This window comes from Delphinus delphis, chromosome 17, assembly GCF_949987515.2.
Source record: "Delphinus delphis chromosome 17, mDelDel1.2, whole genome shotgun sequence".
Taxonomy (NCBI): Eukaryota; Metazoa; Chordata; class Mammalia; order Artiodactyla; family Delphinidae; genus Delphinus; species Delphinus delphis.
The window spans coordinates 333,779-348,111 of record NC_082699.1 but is presented as its reverse complement, the minus strand read 5'-3'; the positions used below and the strand labels follow the sequence as shown (position 1 = coordinate 348,111).

General features: G+C 38.6%; 1 protein-coding gene across 2 annotated transcripts in view; it reads right to left on the bottom strand.

The window, feature by feature from the left end:
* SPIDR (scaffold protein involved in DNA repair) overlaps positions 1 to 14,333 on the bottom strand; it is a 353,204-nt gene that overhangs the window by 324,547 nt on the left and 14,324 nt on the right. The gene's annotated exons all lie outside the window — the stretch shown is intronic.

The window sequence follows — 14,333 nt, the reverse complement described above, 5'->3', positions numbered from 1 at the left end:
CACCTCAGATATAACTCTGTAATCACACACTACTAAAGTAAAACCAGCTCCAATGAAAAGAAGCAAATCGTTTAGCTATCACAAACTGAATATTTATGCTACAGATGGAATGTCTGTGTCCCCCCTATAATTCATATGTTGAAACCTAATCCCCAATGTGATGGTATTTGGAGGTGAGGACTTCGGGAGGTGCTTAGTTCACAAGGATGGAACCCTCACGAATGGGATTAGTGCCCTTATATAAGAGGTACTAGAGAGATCCACTATGTGTGGACAAAAAGAAGATGGCTATGAACCATGAAGTGGGCCCTCAACAAACACTGAATGTACTGGCACCTTAAATTTGAACTTCCCAGCCTCCAGAACTGTGACACATTTGTGTTGTTTATAAACCATTAGCCTATGGCATTTTTGTTACAGCAGCCTGAACAGACTAAGATAATTCAGTAGCTGCCAGACATCACTGCAAATGTTTCATGTCTATTACCTCATATAGATCCTAGGTGATATTTTATGCTGAAATGAGTAGTATTAATTCCATTTCACAGACAAAGAAACTAACTGTTGAAGACATTTTTCAAGACCATGTATCTGTAAATAGTAAAGCCAGGATCAAAATTCAAGCTAGTTTAAGCCCAAGGACCATATTCTTAATAGGGCTACATTTTTCTGCAAAGGAGAAAAAGACACTCCCTTATCAAGTCACTGTACTTCCATATATTTGGAAATTGTCATAACGTACTGATTTTATTAGAAAAGGTGCTTTATTGCCATCTACTGAAAGAGTAGCATAATAAATATACAAATTTTGCAGGACATGACTATGAACAGGGCCTCTGCGGGCACTGTGGTTTTCAACCTGCACAACCAAATGCAGCCACTCTGGTGGTTAAAAACAAATGGAATTTCAATATATTTTTAGCATTATTGAAAACTAAATTCAACAAACCAGTGCTTGTCATCACTTAAGCACAGAAAACACAGAGAAATATCATGAACCCTGTCCTCAAGAAATCAGTATGATCATTAGACCTGTCACAAAACACAATACAGAGAAGTAAAATAACAGAAGTTAGTATAAACATGCAGAGGCAGTACGAAGATTGCAGAAATTAATTCTAAAAACCACTTTTTAATTTCTTTCCCTCACTGAAGCCTTATAGTAACTCTGTGAGTTAAGGCAGCAATCACAAATTCACTTCAAAATGAGGGCACATGAATGTGAATTAGGGAGAGACATTTGCAGACTGAGAAGAGGATTTGTGTTTGTCATAAACATGGGCTCTTAAGGTGTGAAAAGAAAGACAACCATGGGTAAAAGACCTATTAGGGAAAGACTGAAAAAGTAAACATGGAGTAAAGAATCTAACCTCACCTAAAAGGAAGGCTAGGGAATTAATTCCCTGGTGGTCCAGTGATTAGGACTCAGTGCTTCCACTGCTGGGGCCTATAGTTCTCTGGCCTATACTCAGAGAACTAAGATCCTGTAAGCTGCACGGAGCGGCCAAAAAACAAACAAACAAACAAGTTTAGCCTTTGTCCTTGGCTTCTGGAAAGTAATGTCTATGCCCTTGGAATACCATGGCTGACAGAAGTGTCTTTCTTTGCCTGAGAGCTTCAGTTACACCAGACAGTCCAATAATATGATTTAGGGTGGTGGCTAATCACACCCCATACTGTTAGCATGGGGGCTGGTGACACCAGAAAGACAGTATGATTTAGAGTGGAGGCTTTAAGTCACACACAGAAGAACTGGAGACTGAGATCAGCCATTTATGTCTACGTAATGGAGCCTTAGTCTGTTCGGGCTACTATAACAAAATGCCATAAAGTAGGTAGCCTATAAACAACAAACACTTCTCAAGTTCTAGGAGCTGGGAAGTCCAAGATCAAGGTGTCAGCAGATTCAGTGTTAGTGGTGAAATCTGGCAAAGGCTCACTTCCTCACTGATGCTAAAGAGAGGAGGGATCTCTCTGGAACCTCTTTTATAAGGGCACTAATCCCATTCATGAGAGCTCCACCCTCATGACCTATTTACTTTTCAAAGACTCCACCTCCAAATACTACCACATTGAGGATTAGGTTTCAACATATGAATGGCGGCTGGGAATAGAGAACACAAATATGCAGTCCATAGCAAAGCCCCAGTAAAAACTCTGGACACCAAGGCTCAGGTGAGGTTCCCTCCTTGACAATAACCCACCTATACAGTCACACATTGATACCAAACATGTAACTCATCCTGACTCTATGAGAAAACCACAAAAGTTCCATGACTGGAACTCATATCCCAATTTCAAAACTTATGACAAAATAACAGTAATCAAATCAGTGTGGTACAGGCATAACAACACACCCAGTCAATGGAACAGAATTCATAGTCCAGAAAAACCCATACATCTGTGGTCAAACGATTTCTGTCAAGGGTCTGACAAAAAATAACAGAAGTTACTAAGCAGCGGTTTCAGACATGACACAAAAGGACCAGTTAACAAAAAATGAATAAACTAAACTTCATCAATATTTAAAACTTATGAATTTCAAAAGATATTTTTAGAAAGCAGAAGGACAATTCATATAATGGGAGAAAATATTTGCAAATCACATATCCAACTAAGAATCTAGTACCCAAAATATATGAAGAACTCCCACAACTCAACAACTCAGTTTAAAACTCGGTAAAAGTCTGATAGACATTTCTCCAAAGAGGGCATACAAATGACCAACAGTCACATAAAAAGATGCTTGATATCATTAGTCATTAGGGAAACACAAATCAAAACCACAATGTGAGATACCAACTCCCACCCATTATAATAGTTACTGTCAAAAAATAAATAAGTAATAAGTATTGGCAAGGATATGGAAAAAACTGGAACCCCTGTGCATTGCTGGTAGAAGTACAATATGATACAGTTGCTATAGAAAATGGTACAGTGGATCCTCCAAAAAATTAAACATAGAATTACCATAGGATCTACCAATTCTACTTCTGAGCAATTCGATTTCCCAAAAGAACTGAAAGCAGGGACTCAAATGGATGTTTGGGTTTTTTTAATTAAATATTTACTTATTTATTTTGGCTGTGCCAGGTCTTAGCTGCAGCACACGGGATCTTCTCTGTGACATGCAGACTCCTTAGTTGCAGCGCACAGACTTCTTAGTTGCCGCATGCGAACCCTTTGTGGCGGCATGCATGCAGGATCTAGTTCCCTGACCAGGGATCGAACCCAGGCCCCCTGGGTTGGGAGCGTGCAGTCGTACCCCCTGGACCACCAGGGAAGTCCCTCAAATGTATGTTTAAATGTCAAAGTTCAAAATAACATTATTCACAATAACTAAAAACTGGAAACAACCCAAATGTCCACCAATGGATGAATGGATAAACAAAATAAGCATGTACATGTAAATAAAAACTATTCACAGCCTTAAAAAGCAATGAAATCCTGACACATTGTAGGTTTGCGACCTCAGGAGTCTCCAAGTGAAGTCTGAAACTGGTGCCCATGCATAGAGGACAAGGAGAGACCAAAGAAAGAGGTAGATCACTCCAGATTGGTAGCTGGCAGTTTTAATATGCAAGGGAACTTACACACAAGCCAAGATTCACACACAGGCTGGTTTGACTCCACAATTCAAACTCCTTACCCCAAGCCAGCATTTCTTAAGATGCAATCCAAGATCTGATGAGGAACTAATATCCAAAATACATAAAGAACGCCTAACAACTCAACAACAAAAAGACCAACAACTCAATTTTTAAGTGGGCAAAGGACCTGAAAGAGACATTTCTCCAAAGTAGATATACAAATGGCTAATAAGCACATGAAAAGGTGCCCAACATCATTATTCATGAGAGAATTGTGAATCAAAACCACAATGAGATACCACTTCACACCCATTAGGAATGACTACTATTAAAAAAAGTTAAAATTTAAAAAATTTAAAAAAAAAAACAGAAAATAGGAAGTCCTAGCAAGGACATGGAAAAACTGAAACCCTGGTACATTCTGACAGAAATGCAAAACGATGCAGTCACTGTGGATAAAAGTATGGTGGCTACTCAAAAGTTAAAAATATAATTACCATATGATCCAGCATATACCCAAAAGAATTGAAAGCAGAGACTCAAACAGATATTTCCCCAACAATGTTCAGAGTGCCATATTCACAAGAGCCAAAAGGCTGAAACAACCCAAACGTCCATCAATGGATGAATGATAAACAAAATGTGGTATATACATACAATGGACTACATTCAGCCTTAAAGAAAGAAAAAAATTCGGGGCTTCCGTGGTGGCGCAGTGGTTGAGAGTCCGCCTGCCGATGCAGGGGACGCGGGCTCGTGCCCCGGTCCGGGAGGATCCCACATGCCACAGAGCGTCTGGGCCCATGAGCCATGGCCGCTGAGCCTGCGCGTCCGGACCCTGTGCTCTGCAGCGGGAGAGGCCATAGCAGTGAGAGGCCCGCGTACCACAAAAAAAAAAAAAAAAAAAAAAAAACAGAAGAAAGAAAAAAATTCTGACACACAATACAACATGGAAGAACCTTCAAGACATTAAGCTAAATGAAATAAGCCAGACACAAAAGGACAAAAATTATGATTCCACTTATATTAGGTCCCTTGAGTCATCAAACTCAGAGACATAAAGTAGAATGGTGGTTCCCAGGGGCTGCGGGGAGGGGAAAATGAGGAGTTGTTGTTTAATGGGTATAATTTCAGTTTGGGATGATGAAAGTTCTGGAGATGGATGGTGGTGATAGTTTCGGAACAACATGAAAGTACTTAATGTCACAGACCATAGACTTAAAAACTGTTAAAAAAGTTAATTTCATTCTATTTGACCACAATTTTTAAAATGCAATCAAGGGCGATGCACATCAGAATCACCACGTATGCTTTTAGAGATAGTAGATACTCAAACCTCAAATTAGAATCTTAAGTGATGAGAGGCCCACCAACCACCCCGGTGAGTTAGGCACTATTAAAGTTTGAGAACCACCACCAAGAACAATGGATTAAAATCCAACCTCTAGGGACTTCCCTGGTGGTGCAGTGGTTAAGAATCCACCTGCCAATGCAGCGGACACAGGTTCGAGCTCTGGTCTGGGAAGATCCCACATGCCGTGGAGCAACTAAGCCCGTGCACCACAACTACTAAGCCTGCGGTCTAGAGCCTACGAGCCACAACTACTGAGCCCAGGCGCCGCAACTACTGAAGCCTGAACGCCTAGAACCCACGCTATGCAACAAGAGAAGCCCCCGCTAACCGCAACTAGAGAAAGCCCACGCACAGCAACGAAGACCCAATGCAGCCAAAAAAAAAATCCAACCTGTATGGCTTTACCATACAGGGAAACTAAACACAGAACAAACTTCTCTGCACATGCCTGGAATATTCTGCTGCAGTAAAATACACAACGTTGGGTAAAAAAGTAAAAATGCTATAGTCTCTATTGAATTTTTTAAAAGGCTGAGGAAGAAACAGAAAGCTTTACATCCCAGTGGCTTGAGGCTATAAAAAGAAAATCCTCAACATGAAGAACAGGATGCCAGTCATGAGACACTGCATTCAGGATTCCAAAGTTTCCTATCTTAATCTGTTCCACCCCTTAGGCCATCATTCAACCACGCACAAGTTTCTCATTAACTTTTTTTTTTTAACTCTCTCTCACCCCATCATGCTATCCCTTGCTCCTTCTCTTCCCCAGCACACTTACATAGAGATTTGTCAACACAAAGATTTTCTTCTTCAACTACTGCAATCTGATTTCTTCATTAACCTCTCCTCAAAACTGTTTTCCCTTTGATTAATGGATTTCTCCACACTCATAAGTGTCCATTTGTTACCTGTTATTTTAATGCGTAAGTGACAAGAACTGAATGCAGAATTCAAGAAAACTGGTTCAAAATAAGGAGAGACTTATACAGAATGTTCAAAGATAAATATTTTTGAGATCTTAGTAAAATTGTGGCCAGAACTCAGGCACTAAGTATGTTTCTCTTCTTTCTATAAATAAATTAGATTGGGTAGATAATACGTACTGTTTTTCTCGGTCATAGCTTTTAAGAGGAGATAATCTAGAGCTACACCAACTGGACAACCTTTCTTACACATAACTTTTTAAGAAATTGTTCATGTGTGTTTCAATCTTTACAAAAGTACTCCATTTTTATTTGTCTTAACATTACAATAAATTTTTTAAAAGCATCACCCTATTCCACTATTTGTCCATTCCAAAAACTGAGTACTAAATTATGTACCAGGCACCAAGCAAGCAACCTGACACAACTGTTTTAATATACTGCTGCCCTATTTGCATCTTCTGATTATATATGTTTTAGTTGTATCCTTAAGATAGACAACATTGTATTCTGCTGCCTTTCTTTGCTTAATAGGAATTTTCTGATGCTCTAGAGGTTCTGCTCCTTAGAAGAACAGAAATTAAAATCTACAACTTTATGAGAAACCAATAGAAATCTTATTTATACACAAGAATAAATGTTCTGTTTCTGACCTTACCAGGATGGAAAAGAATATTCAGATTGATTTTCAAAAGAGTATCTATGTAATACTAACGACCCTAAGTTTTAAAACTAACATCAATTTTGCAGTAGATATAAGCATTGAGGACTTCCCTGGTGGTACAGTGGTTAAGAATCCGCCTGCCAACCAGGGGACATGGGTTTGAGCCCTGGTCCAAAAAGATCCCACATGCCAAGGAGCAACAAAGCTCGTGCGCCACATCTACTGAGTTCTGTGCTCTCGAGCCCTCATGTCACAACTACGAAAGCCCGTGCTCCAAAACAAGAGAAGCCACTGCAATGAGAAGCCCGCAGTGAGCATAGCCCCCACTCGCCACAACTAGAGAAAGCCCGCGCACAAAAATGAAGACCCAAAGCAGCCAAAAATAAATAAATCTATAAAATAACTTTAAAAAAAAGCATTGAGAGAAAAAAGTTTAACAGGAAATACATGAAAGTGCCTATATCACCTGATTGTAGATTTACATGTGTTATTTTATATTGTATTCTTTCTTTTATAGCTATTCTACAATAGGTGCATATTATTTTTAATATCAGAAAAAACAAAAAAAATTTTAAACTGTTGTTCTAAACTGCACATATTAAAATCCCAACTATCTTTCCAGCTTGAGTCCCTGTTGCAAAAGGAACTGAGTACTCCCCCTGCTGGTTATTTAAATAGTTCCCCCAAACTAAGAGCAGTGTCTAGAAGCTAATGAAGATTTTAAATCAAAGCATGAGAAAATATCTGCAAACAAAGCAACTGACAAAGGATTAATCTCCAAAATATACAAGCACCTCATGCAGCTCAATATCAAAAACACAACCCAATCCAAAAATGGGCAGAAGACCTAAATAGACATTTCTCCAAAGAAGATATACAGATTGCCAACAAACACATGAAGAATGCTCAACATCACTAACCATCAGAGAAATGCAAATCAAAACTACAATGAGGAATCACCTCACACCAGTCAGAAGGGCCATCATCAGAAAATCTAGAAACAATAAATGCTGGAGAGGGTGTGGAGAAAAGGGAACCCTCTTGCACTGTTGGTGGGAATGTAAATTGATACAGCCACTATGGAGAATAGTATGGAGGTTCCTTAAAAAACTAAAAACAGAACTACCATATGACCCAGCAATCCCACTCCTGGGCATATACCCTGAGAAAACCATAATTCAGAAAGAGTCATGTACCACAGTGTTCACTGCAGCACTATTTACAATAACCAGGACATGGAAGCAACCTAAGTGTTCATCAACAGATGAATAAAGAAGATGTGGCACATATATACAAATGGAATATTACTCAGCCATAGAAAGAAATGAAATTGTTATTTGTAGTTAGGTGGATGGACCTAGAGTCTGTCATACGTACAGAGTGAAGTAAGTTAGAAAAAAAAAAAAACAAAACTGAGTTATTTCTAGTGAGACAGATGGACCTAGAGTCTGTTATACAGAGTGAAGTAAGACAGAAAGAAAAAATCAAACACCGGATGCTAACACACATATATGGAAGCTAAGAAAAAAGAAAAATGGTTCTGAAGAACCTAGGGGCAAGACAGGAATAAAGATGCAGACGTAGATAATGGACTTGAGGACATGGGGAAGGGGAAGGGTAAGATGGGATGAAGTGAGAGAGTGGCATGGACATATATATACTACCAAATGCAAAATAACTAGCTAGTGGGAAGCAGCCGCAGAGCACAGGGACATCAGCTCCGTGCTTTGTGACCACCTGGGGGGTGGATAGGGAGGGTGGGAGGCAGACGCAAGAGGGAGGGGATATGGGGATATATGTATACATATAGCTCTTTCACTTTGTTATACATCAGAAACTAACGCAACACTGTAAAGCAATTATACCCCAATAAAGATATTAAAATAAATAAATAAATTTTAAAAAGAAAAAAAATACAATGATGCTTGGACTATGAACTTCAGAGCAAGTTAACAAACATAAGAAAACAACCTAACTACTCACTTCATACTTTTTCTTCCCTAAGTTTCTTTAGCTACCTCTTTCACCGAATGTCTTCCACACTTCCAAACTTTTCTCCCTACATCCCAACCCATTAGCTTTCCTGATCAAAACCCAAATTATGAAGCAAGCATTAAGAGTACTGAATCAAGTTTTAACTTGCTTTTCCTAAATACGTATGTGGGCCTTGAATATATCTAGCTCCAACTCCATCTGCACTTATATTTTAATTAAATTGAGTCACTTAAGATGAAATGGACATAAGAAGACACTGGAACAATGCCTTAAAAATTCGGAGGAAAACTGATTTTCAATCTAGATTTCTCTACTCAGCCAAATTATTAATCAACTATGGGAACAAAATAAAGAAATTTTCAGACATGCAGAACTCAAAAAAACTCTTAACACACTCTTTATTAGGAAGATACTGGAGAATATATCATGCAAAAGGAGGAAATAAGCCATATTGCCTGACTAAGGACAGGCATAAAAAATTTTTAATTACAGGCTTCCCTGGTGGTGCAGGGGTTGAGAGTCCGCCTGCCGATGCAGGGGACACGGGTTCGTGCCCTGGTCTGGGAGGATCCCACATGCCGCCGAGTGGCTGGGCCTGTGAGCCATGGCCATTGAGCCTGCGCGTCCAGAGCCTGTGCTCCGTAGCGGGAGAGGCTACAACAGTGAGAGGCCCGCGTACCGCAAAAAAAAAAAAAAAAAAAAAAAATTTAATTACCTATAATTAAGTAAAAAATGATGTAAAGAAAAACATGTAGCAATGATTTACTACATTAAAATAATGGTTGCACAAGAAGGAAACAAAGTACACTACTTCAGTCTTCAATGGGCCACATTTATGTGATCATAGTAGTAATATTTATTTCTGGTTTAGCAAAAACCTGTAACAATAACAAAGGATAAGAGATATGGAATGCTCACATAAGACAGCTAAGTCCTCATCTGCCATCTAGGTAATCAACAGATTAAATACTGGGTTGGGCCCAAGTGCATTTGTTTTCTTCCATAAAATGGCTGTAGTAGCACTTAGTTGTCTTTAACTTCATCCGAAACAATTTTGTTAGACTGTATTGTAACAGTTGTCCTATCAGCATGCATTAAAAAAAAAGCTTCCCAAAGTTGGTGAATTTTTGTGTAGCCATCTTAATATTGAAGACAGAAGAAAAAAGCAACATTTTCAGCATATTATGCTTTATTTCAATAAAGGTAAAAACTCAACTGAAATGCAAGAACAGATTTGTGTAGTGTATGGAAGAGGTGCTGTGACTCATTGAACGTGTCAAAAGTGGTTTGCGAAGTTTCATGCTGGAGATTTCTCACTGGACGACGCTCCACAGATGGGTAGACCAGTTGCAGTTGACAGCGATGAAATCGAGACATTAATTGAGATCAACATTATACCATGCGGGAGATAGCCGACATACTCAAAATATCCAATTCAAGTGTTAAAAGCATTTGTACCAGCTTGGTTATGTTAGTTGCTTTGATGTTTGGATTCCACGTAAGTAAAAAAAAAAACTTTCTTAACTATATTCCCACATTCGATTTTCTACTGAAACATAAAAAAAAGTTCCATTTTTAAAACAAATTGTGATGGGTGATGGAAAATGGATACTGTACAGTGATGTGGAACAGAAGAGATAGTAGGGCAACTGAAATGAACCTCCACCAACCACACCAAAGGCTGGTCTTCATCCAAAGAAGATGAGATGGTGTATATAGTGGGATTGGAAGGGAGTCCTCTACTACAACCTCCTTCTGGAAAACCAAACAATTAATTCCAACAAGTACTGCTCCCCATGAGACCAACTGAAAGCAGCACTCTACGAAAAGTGTCTGGAATTAGTCTACAGAAAAAGCATAATCTTCAAGATAACGCAAGACCACATGTTTCTTTAATGACAGGCAAAAACTGTTAAAGTTTGGCTGGGAAGTTCTAATACACCCACTGTGTTTACTAGACATTGCACCTTTGGCTTTCCAATTATTTTAGTCTTCACAAAATTCTCTTAACAGAAAAAATTTCAATTCCCTGGAAGACTGTAAAAGGCACCTGGAGCGCTTCCCTGATGAGGCAGTCGTTGAGAATCTGCCTGCTAATGCAGGGGACACAGGTTCGAGCCCTGGTCTGGGAAGATCACACATGCCGCGGAGCAACTAGGCCCGTGAGCCATAACTACTGAGCCTGCGTGTCTGGAGCCTGTGCTCTGCAACAAGAGAGGCCGCGATAGTGAGAGGCCCACGCACCGCGATGAAGAGTGGCCCCCGCTTGCCACAACTAGAGAAAGCCCACACACAGAAACAAAGACTCAACACAGCCAAAAATAAATAAACAAATGTGGGGGGCTTCCCTGCTGGCGCAGTGGTTGAGTCCGCCTGCCGATGCAGGGGACATGGGTTCGTGCCCCGGTCCGGGAAGATCCCACATGCCGCGGAGGGGCTGGGCCCGTGAGCCATGGCCGCTGAGCCTGCGCGTCCGGAGCCTGTGCTCCGCAGCGGAAGAGGCCACAACAGTGAGAGGCCCGCGTACCTCAAAAAAAAACAAAAAAACAAAAACAAATGTGGGGTTTAAAAAAAAAAAGGTACCTGGAGCAGATCTCTGCTCAAAAACATAAAAAGTTGTGGGAAGAAGGAATTATGAAGTTGGCTGAAAAATGGCAGAAAGTAGTGGAACAAAATGGTGAACACGTTGTTCAGTAAAGTACTTGGTGAAATAAAAAAGGTGTCTTTTATTTTTACTTAAAAACTGAAGGAACTTCTGGCCAACCCGATAATTAATGTGTTTTTTAAAATAAGAAAATAAACGCCAGAGAAAAACAGCTAAAAATTAGTTATTTCCAAACTTGTGATCTAAACAAGATGATACAGATCTGTTTCTCCCAGCTTCTCCCCACTAAAAACAACTATAATCCCTGAAAATAACATAGAGACTGGTAAGAATTCTAGAAATAGCAAGCTGGTTTGGGAGCCCAAGACTGAAGGAATAACAGAGTAACAAGGTGACTTATGTCCGAGCACCCAATAGAAGGTAACCCAGACCCCATGTTTCCCCATCCCCAACCTAGCTCATTCCTCCTCTTGATCAAACAGGAATCTCTCTGACAGTATCAACTAAGCCCAGCACCACCAGAGGGAGAGAGCAATTGGGAACACTGCCAATAATAAATGATCAAGGGAATCCCAATGGACCCAGATCTCCTTCCATTAGAGATTCCAGGACAAGGAAGAGAGTGGAGAGAGGTGGAGAGATTAGGTGTCAGTAGGATAGATCTCTTGACAACTCACACATTACCCAAGAATCACTCTCTGTCTCTCAGAGGCATGGGGGATCCCAACATAGCAGTAACCTGACAAGGGAAGCTTCTTGGTCACTGTGTGCCTGAGATTCTCTGCTCCTTCACCAAGAGACCCTAGCAGGTCAGCCTGGGGAACCCCCTTCTGTTCCCTAAGGTTACTGGCACTAGATATGCCGAGCAGACCAAAACAACATCACAAAGGCTCTAAAAATTAAACTATCATTAGAACCACAATCCACAAAAGTAGGTCAGGACCTGTGTGCTTGATCTTAGCAGCATACTGCAACAATAAAACACTTAAGTAGAACCCAGCATCTCCTAAGATAGACTAAATGTCCAGAATACAACTGAATATTGTTCTTCATACTAAGAACCAATACTATCAAAAAACAAATAAAAAGAAACAATCAACTGATGCCAACAAGCAAATCAATCTGGTGCTGGAACTATCTAACAAGAATTTTTTAATACCTGTCATAAAAATACTTCAATAATCAACTGCAAGTTCTCTTGAAACAATGAAAAACTAGAAAAAAAAGAAAAAATTATAAAAAAGGACCAAATGGAAATTATAGAACTGAAAAATACAATTACCAAAATAAAAAACCTACTGGGTAGACTCAACAGTAAAATCATAACTACAGAAGATAGAATCAATAATTTGTAGGCCAATCAATACAATTCAACTAATCTGAACAACAGATTCAGACAAAATATAGTGAAGAAAAATGAATAGAGCCTCAGGGACCTGTGAGACAATAACAAAGGATTCTTCATTCATATCACTGTTCCAAGAGGCAAAGAAAAAGAAATTAAACTGACAAAGTATTTTAAAACATATCAGCTCAAAATTTCCTACATTGGGTAAAAGATATAATATTTCTACAGTAAGCTGAAAGAACCCCAAACAGGATAAACCCAAAGAAACCAACAGCAAGACATCAAAATTAAACTTCTAAAGATAAAGAAAAGTTTGGAAAAGAACCATGATAACATACTGCCTATACAGGGACATCAATTCTAGTGACAGAATTCTCATCTGAAATCTTAGAGCCAGAATGAAGTGGGGCAATTATTTTTCAGTTCTTAAAGAAAATAACAGCAACCCAGAATCTGATATCCAGTAAACTGCTCAACAATCAAATAAAGATATTTTAGACCCGCCCCCCCCCAAGAAAAACCACTTAAGAATTTGGAAACCAGCAGTTACACACTTAAAGATTGGTGAAAGAAAGTACTCAAACAGTAGAAAATGATTTTTTTTAAACCTTGTGAGCAGTGTGGAAAAAGGAAAAACAGAAACTGCAGGAGTATGGATAAATACAAAAGACAATCCTTCTCAAGAGCTGTATAAATCATAGTCAATGAATATGAAATATGAAATAAAAGCCACAATACTAGGTTACATTAAAGGTGCCTAAATGGAAAGTGAAGCTTCCACATTTTACTAGAAGTGATAAAATGCTGCATATGTAAACTGTGATACGCTACACATATATTACTGTATATCTAGAAAAACCATTGAGAAAATGATACAACCAAAAAAGCTAAGAAAAACTATATATAAATCAAAATGGAAACCTAAAATTTTTTAAGTAACTCCAAAAACGGAAGAAAAGAGAAAGGAAAGAACAGGAAGAAAACAACAAAATGGCAAACTTGAACACTAACATATCAATAATTTTCTCTTACATGTAAATGACTTAAATACATCCATCAAAAGACAGAGCCTCGCAGCATAGATTAAAAAACATGAACCAACCACATGCTATTTGGAAGAAACTAATTTCAAGTTCAACACTATAGGGAGGTTGAAAGTAAATGAATAGAAACATATGCCAAGTAAACACTGACAACAAAAGTGGCTATATTAGTATCTAGTAAAGTAGACCTCAGGTCAAAAAGAAATTTCTAGAAACAAAGAAATTATGTAACAATAAAAGAATAAATTCAACAGAAAGATACAACACTACTAATTTTATAAACACCAAACAACAGAGCCTCAAAATGCATAAAACAAAACTGATAGAGCCGAAAGAATAAATACACAAATCCACCACTACAGTTGGGGATTTCGACACCTGCCCACCATGCTCAGCAACTGATAGAACTTCTAGGTAGAAAACAATATAAGTCATACAAGATCTCACCAAAAAAACAAAACAAACAAAAAAACCCTAACAATACCTAACTGACACAAAGAGAGCACACCACCCAACAAAAACAAAATACATATTATTTTTCCAAACACAAAGGAACACTCACCCAAATGTAGCATATTCAGAGAATAAATTTAATGAAATCATACAGAATGTGTGGCTTAATCATAAATGAATTAAATTAGAAACCAATAATGAAAACAAAACAGATAAATGATAAAAACATGAATAAATAAACAAGTTTCTGATTCATGAGTAAAACAGTCTTCAACAGATTTTTTTAAACATACAAAATTAAATGAAAAAAGAAACAGCAATCAAAATATATGGGATGCAGCTAAAACAGATCTGAGAG